At 28.3% G+C, this 8,164-nt stretch overlaps 1 protein-coding gene across 9 annotated transcripts in view; it reads left to right on the forward strand.

Annotated features, from left to right (window-relative positions):
* Positions 1-8,164, forward strand: part of trc (Serine/threonine-protein kinase tricornered) — a 334,990-nt gene that overhangs the window by 183,546 nt on the left and 143,280 nt on the right. For 2 of the 9 annotated variants that reach the window (XM_067047850.1, XM_067047856.1), the window contains one exon: positions 6,785-6,864. The exons of the other annotated variants lie outside the window; for them this stretch is intronic. The gene's annotated coding sequence lies outside the window, so the exon portion shown is untranslated. The remainder of the gene's footprint in view (positions 1-6,784; positions 6,865-8,164) is intronic. 9 annotated transcript variants of the gene reach the window in all.

Raw genomic sequence — 8,164 nt, forward strand, 5'->3', positions numbered from 1 at the left:
ATATAAGCATTAAAAAAGAAATCCTAATATTTATTATATTACACTTAGAAAAAAGATTTATAGAAAAATTACTTTAAAACAGTTCAATAAATCACTGTTCTAAGATGAATTGTGAATTAATTAGTTGATTATTTCAATAATATAATGACTTTTCTGATTTTATTCATAGCTTATGCATAAAAATTAACGATGCACATTAATCGTTTTTCTATTATATTTACTGTCAAATTTATAGATTAAGTTTGATTATAGTACTAGATTTTATTCTATTGATTACCTCTCTGTCCTGATTTATTAATATTTTTCAAAATCATAAAACATCTCAATTCTATAGATTACATGGCTGGGGTATGGTATAGAGTATGTTTTAACTCAATCTGGTTATGAACTAGCTGCAAAGCAAACCTGTTTTTTTAAAAAAATATTTGCATTTGATTAAGTAACTGCCCTTATTTGTATTATTAAAACTTATTCCAATTTATCTCATTAATTAATTAAGTAAATTAAGTTCTTCTTTATCTCATAAATGTCTCATCATCCTCTTAATTAGAAATAAATTATGATTAATGAAATTAAAAAAATAATAAATTAGGGGAAATAAACAAAAAAGTAAGAATACGGTAAATTTCTTTAATTTGGTTTTCACATTGTTCACTATTGAAAATTATATTTGTCTATTTTTCTTTTTTGAACTTATCGATCATTACATCTTTACATGTAGCATTTTTATATCAGCTGTAAAATATTAACGGTTTCCCGAGGATTATTTATTTTCTGTCATAAAAATCTAAAAAGAGTCTAAAGAATTACTATTCTTTAACATGATTCGATTTAAAATAGTGCTCTTGAACAATGTTAATATTTGTTTTTAAAACTATTTTAAACCAGAAACTACTTGGAAATTTTCAAAAGGCATTTTTAAACTTAATAGGAATAGTTAGTACGTAGTGTATGGACTATTCCTTACTTATTTCTTGCTATTACTTAACTATATTAAGGGAAGATGAAGGAAAATGATATTAATGAGTCAATTTCACAGTCAATACATGAAAAATCAGATAAATGTGTAAACATGAATAACTTTTAGGGATAATTTTAAGTTAAATCTGAAAAGGTGCCTTTTGACATTTTCGCTAGAAATATTGAAAGAAAACATAAAATATTTTTATTTCTTTGAAAATATGAACTTGATGTTTATTATAAATTGCAGTGAGTATAGAATAAAGTTAAACTTCACCTTGACAATTCAATGGATTGCCTAGAGTTTAGTTCTTGACTTGATAGCTACTCTTTAATTTATTTTCGAAGTATTAGGAAATAGTCTTGGAAATTATTAGTTTTTCTTTGCTGTACATTCCATATAAGGATTTTTTGTAGATGAGTCAGTTTTGAACGATGTGTGCTACTAAATATTAATCTCAAATTATCTTAGAGTTCGTGAACCTTGAAGGGGGATATCACATTCTTATCAAGTAAACAATTACTAAGGTTTTTTTTGCTTTAAGTTTGTTTACCATCTGTTATATATATATATATAGTGTGTGAAACATATCTTTTACTCCATTCCTTATATATTGGCTACCGAGAAGTATTCGCTGGTTAAATCTCTTTTTTTCTTTTTTCCTCGCCTCTTGTAGGTACGGCTTGCATGTACCACAAGGAGCGGTATTACAACTATCTGACCTTTCTTTAATCGCCCTTATAGAAGACGAGCCTTGGCACTAGCGGTAATGCCTAGAAGGAACCAGGGGCTCCTGTACATCACAATCCTGTATTTATTAGATGGAGATATTCTCTTACCTTCGACACTTGTCTCGATATCTCCTATCTCCTAAATATTCTTAATCTTCTCTATCATGTAAAAAAAATACTTATTAATTAAAGCATCATTTACGATTTTCAATTGTTTAGCTATTAAGTATGAAAACTTTTCATTTCGTTAAAGGTACGCACCTACCCCTTACACAATTTAATAATGAGTAACTAATAATGATCCGGTTTACTACATTATAAAGCATAAAATTGAAAACTGTTGAAATAAATATTTTCATTTTAAAATAAAATCATATTTCCTATTTAAAAAATAATAAAAGAACATTTCGCTGAGTAAAACAGATAATATAAACATTTACATAAGAATACAATAGCACTTAAAATAGGAACTGGAGAAATAAAAGTAGCAGCATAAAATTTGAACTGGTGCTGCAAATTCAAAGGCTAAATTTATCATATTAATAAATATAGATTAAATTAATCAATCTTCTAATGTTAACTAATGTAAACTGAACAGAACTAAAAAAGGTGTTGAACACAAAAAAATAAAACATCCTGTAATTTTGTTATATTTAAGTGGTTAAATTGAAGAGAAAATGTAATTCTTGCTTTCCAAGATACAGTGCATAAAAATGTCAAGTCCCTAGAATGATTGATCTCTTGTTCACATATTTTCATTGTTTTAATTTATTACTACCAGGAAACAGGAATTCACTAGTTGTAAAAAATCGATTATTACACGGAATGAAGCTTTCTGTTTGAAAGAAAAACGCTTACCTCAGTCTGGAGCCGACGAAAAATAACACTCCTGAAACTGGATCTGATACTTCTGTATAATACAATAATTTATTGCCTGAAAGCTTTAACCGATAAAGAAGAGAATTGATGGAACAATGCTTTCTTACACTGAAATGATAAGTAATAGGAAAATTAAATGTTCAATTCACCCTTACACTAAAGGAATGGAGAGGCGTCCAACGTACATTACTAAGACTCTAATGGCAAATATTTAACAAAATAGAATATTTATTTGAAACGGAACATATTCACCAACGTTTATAACTATAAACTATATAATTTACAATAAACCATAATTTTATTAAGAATTATTTGTGTAAACTTGAATTTTTTTTAATGAACGAAAAAACTTTTTTGTTTTGTGTTTCAGCTTCGTTAAAAGGTTTCGAGCGTTGTAATACTTGAAATTCTTTATTTATTCTTACTTTTATTCATTAAGGAAGGATCTAAAGAATTTTGATACTTGAATTAATATTAACTTTCGGTATTTTTAGTTTACCTTGGTCCTGTTCTAAACAGCGTAAAACTGAGTCTGACTAGGGACATTTCGGTACCTTACCAATAGAAATAAGATTGGACTTGATTAACTTAATAAATATATACTATTGTTTTCCTTTTTTTCTTAATTAAAATTATACAAAATTTCTACTCATATCATTATAATTACATCACTGGTGTTGACTTCCGCTCACTGAGCATGCTCAAAAGGTATACAAACTCACAACGAATCCTTTTCACTGGGGAGCCTACACTAACTTGTATAATTCTGTGAAGTAAGTTTTGAAGTCCCCACCGCTGGAGTTTGTTCTGTATATTAGTACCGAGTTGTATATTGTGCTGGTTTGAGCGTATTTTATCCACTTTGCTAAAATTCCTAAAAATTTTCTTGTCTTTCTGCATATATTCTGTAGTTTGTCTCAAGAATAATCTCATTCCAAATAGTGTGTCACGTTTTCTTAAAGAAAATCTGAAAAAAATAATAATTTGAATATTAAGAAAAGTAATCCAACTAATTGTTATCCTTACTCCAGCTGAGCATGAGCTGGAACAACAAAATATTTTCTCTCCAAAACGTTGTGGAAATCAGAAGGCTCCAATAATCGGCTTGACAGATCGTTCCTGGTTTCTCTCTCCCTTTTTTATTCTGTTATTCCATAAGCGGATAATGTTCTTTACGGCTTCACTAGAGCGTTGGTTGGGGGTTTGTGATAGCAACATTCCTGTTATTTTCTTCACTGAAATTTCTATCTTTTAATGAATATTTAATTAGTCGAAAATAGCTATAATAAATATTGTTTCCTTATTTTAAATTTAAATATAATATTATTAATGATGGATTGTAATATGGCTTTACTAAACTTTAACCTGTACGGAATTAATGATGCAATGTTTATTTAAAACTAATTTTACATAGTTATTGATTTATTTAAATTCTATATAATTCATGCTGTATAGATGAAAATTGCCCGAGTTTGGACATCAGTATATTTGATATAGTTAGATGATATGTCAGATATTAGATTCAATATAATAATGTTGGAAGTAAATAGTTAGATTGTAGACTAAATGTGGATAAGCCCATTTAAAAATATTTGGGTTTCGGTTATGTAGATATAAAAAGAAAAGCGTTTGACTGTGTCAAGTAGTTTAATTATATACAAGAGGATCTGAAGGAATTTAAATTGAACAGCTCAATAACTGAAACATGCTGTTTTCCCCATTGCCTTAAATTGAAAACTATTCGTCCCTCCTGTCCAGAAATCGTCAGAATGTAAGACTTCAGTAGTATTCTCCTTGCAGTTTTTTGCACTTACGTCAGGGAAAGAATTAAGAAAATAAACTAAAAGCTAAGAGAAAGATGAAAAGGAAATTATCTGACTTATTCTTGGTACAAAATCTTAATTTAATAATAATAATTGGTCAAGTTGTTGGCATTTATATGTGTTCAGTCATTTAAATTTTTACTTTAATCGGTATGAGTCAAATGTAATGATTACATTTACGGAATCGATGATGTATAAGGAATACTGATATTAGTCCTGGGACTATGAATCATATTTGACTCCTATATTATCTTTTACAATTGAAAAATTAGATCCCTTCATTGGAATATTAACCGAATAACTCTTCTATACTTTTTTTTTAATCTCTTTGGAAGTTAATGATATTTTTCCCAAGTGCTTACTTGGAAAGCTCTAAAGTTTAGGATTTTAATTTTGCAGTGTAGAAGTCTTGGGCCAACGAAAGGGGGCAAAAAATTATTTTTAACATCTATTTTCAAAGTAAATAAATAACATTAGGTTTCCTTAAAATTTCACTAGTCGAACATATCTTTTGGCACTATAGATAGTTACCGAAATACCGTGGTTCAAAATCATAAATTAAAGAAATTTAAGGGCACATAATATAATATACACAGAAATGATAAACAATGACTTTTCTTTAATTTATGATTTCGAAACCAATGGGTAGTTTCCCTACACGCCTGTAACACTCCAATTTAACTTAGATCAGATTTACTAAATGTATTATAATGTACTGTTGTAAATGGCAATAAATAAATATTTAAAAAAAAATAATCATCTATATAACTTTCTTGCTTATTGTAACATACATCCATTACTCTTTACTATTAATGTTTTTTGACACTATTTACATATCTTATCTTATACATAACTTCTTACCTACCTAATATTATATTTCATCTTCCACTGTTATCAATCTGCTACTGTATAATTCCATGGTTATTAATCACCTATTTTGTATTATTCAATTTAATATTTTATATAATTCCAAATTTGTTAGTATACTATTTCTTTTCAATTTTCTGTTTGATGGTTGTTATCTTTTTTGTTCTATAGCCCTGATGAAGACCTGAAACTCAGGTCGAATCGTTGACATGAATAAATAATTTTTTGTTTATTTATGTTCTTTTTATTGACCGCATCCCCTGACTATCATCTCTAATTAATAATTTTAGAGGACATCAGCTCTATAAATTCAGCACTGCTTCCTCTCCTTCGATTGATAAGAGTTATGGAAATGAGGAAAAGACAGTTGGGGTGCGGTCAGTGTAGAACACAAATGAGTAAAAACTTATTGTTTATTGCCACCCTTTATGTTTTATACTTTACCCATATAAATAATAAAACTTGTAATCTTATTATTAACCTTTTCGGGTATCCTCGTCATCTATTCCAATGTATTTTTTTTAACCCAAAATTGGCCACATGCCTGACTTCACTTGCCTTTTCTATCTCGAAAAACGTTTTAAGCGTTATTTCTTTTTTTAATCTTTCTTTTTACACCCATCCCCAATCTACTCTTTTCTTATTACTTCTTCCTTACCCACGTTATTAAGTTATGATCACCACATATTGTTATTGTCATATTTACTAATTACTCTTTTTGTTTTACTTAACTTTATTTCTTTATTCTAGAATTTTTTTTTTACATAATTCATTAATTACATATGTTTTCTTTCTCTCTTTTATTAGTAAATTAAAATATTCATATTTCTTTATTTCTTAATGATTATATAACTTTATAGTTTATTTTGTTAGTCCTGTTATTTTACTTATAAATATTTAATTACTTACGTATACATTTTATTTCCCACTTTTTTCGTCACTTTATTTTAAATAATTTTTATTTTTGTATATATATTTACCAATAGATTTCCTTGTTTTTTTTTTCCTCTACCTTAAATTTAATATTGCTGTTTTCATACAGCCTTTATCTTCTTATAATACTTTATACATGTCTTTCAACACTATTTATGTATGTATATTTTCTAAACATTCTCTATATCCTTGTATTCATTGATTTTTATCTCGTTTTTTGTTCTTAGCCCTAATAAAAGCATGAAATTCGGGTCGAAACATTGGCACTAATAATAAGTTTTTTCTTATTTGTGTTCTACTCTTGCCGCACCCCCAACCATCTCCACTTCATTTATATATATCTGCAGTCAACTATTAACTCATGATAATATTTATGGTGCCTCCCAACAGAATATACATAAACAGTATATCATTAACTTCATAATACTTCCACTTTAAAAGTTGATACCGGATACATTATACAGGTACGGATCTATTCGTTGGATTTGTTTATTTATTTTTTAAATTAAGTTTCTTACAAATAATATTTATTTATTACCTTGTTATTTATGGGGTGTAGTAATTTCAGTAACAGGATGATGTTGTTTTAGATGTTTTGGGAAATTTACTTATTTCGAGAGTGCAACCGAGTCTTGTATAGGACTGGTAGAACATAGGACGTCTAAAGCATGTAAGTCTAAAATGTTTTTCACTAATATAATAATCTTCTGGTGGAGGCTTTATTTAATGTGGACTCGCCTATAACTTTATACTGGGATTTGCTGCTTTCTGGTTTATTGCTCAAGTTTTCTCCTACCACTTTGACCATCTAGCCTACAACTTTTCATCGGTCATCAATTTATCCTGGTTGCAATATTACTGTAGGTTTATCGGACAGTTTTATCTTATCAGTTCAATGTATCAAGTCATGCTTTAGCTGCTTTTCGATTATAAAATAAAAAAATGAAATATTTACGCTGAGGCTAAGTGCTACATTGATTGGCGATGTGTTACTTCAAGGAGGGTTCCATACACACTTGTACCCAGAGACTAATACAGACTCCTGGGACTTTCTAATAATTTAGCAAATTATTTTTCATGGTACGCTTGCAGGTCATAAATATTTGACAAATTTAATAAATATTGAAAGAGTATACAAGAAAGTTATATCATCCTATATATTAATATCATCGCATATCATTCGCATTACTGTCTTTTTTTTTACAATCTGTCTTACACTGTTTATTACTATTGTACTTTTTCAGCACTTCTTTTTATTTTCTATTGCTCAATATCATATGTTACCATAGATATTACTAAATCTGAAGGAAGCACACATTTAATTCACAACAATATTAAAATTATTGTTTATATTACTCTACAATAAAGTAGTATTTATAGTAATAAGTTAGTATTTACATCCACTTTTTTAAATGGCGTAGTAGTATCCTTTATGTATTCTTTACCCTTTTTTGATAGCTCTTGAATTCGTTATGCACTATTTACTAATATGTTCCTAAAATGTAAAGAATAAGTCGTAATTTCTCTAAATTTGTTGAGTGTTTGGCGTTTTTTCCTGCAGCTTTATTTATTCGAACAAGGTTTCTTGTCAATTTATTTTCTCTTTTCTTCAAATTATAGACCAAACTGAGATCTAATTCTCACAATTATCCAAAAGGATAACTAATTAACTATGTTGTTACTAAATTTATGTAAAATCTTATTATAAACTTTTCAGTTTGGGTAGTAACTTGAACATTTGGATTAGCGAATCATGAACATATCTCCCCACTCCCCTCCCCAAGGAACGGCCACTTATTCAATTAATGACCAAGATTGCTCGTTAGCTTCAATTACTTCCTCCATCAAACTTCTCTGGTTTCGTAATAATTATTATATTTGTATCTGTTCGTTAATATTAATTCTTCATATTTAACTATAGACAGTAATTTTGATGTATAATTAATTACAATGAGAGGCCGACGATCGCA

Source organism: Halyomorpha halys, unplaced genomic scaffold (assembly GCF_000696795.3).
Source record: "Halyomorpha halys isolate HHAL.00 unplaced genomic scaffold, Hhal_1.1 Scaffold34.1, whole genome shotgun sequence".
Lineage (NCBI taxonomy): Eukaryota > Metazoa > Arthropoda > Insecta > Hemiptera > Pentatomidae > Halyomorpha > Halyomorpha halys.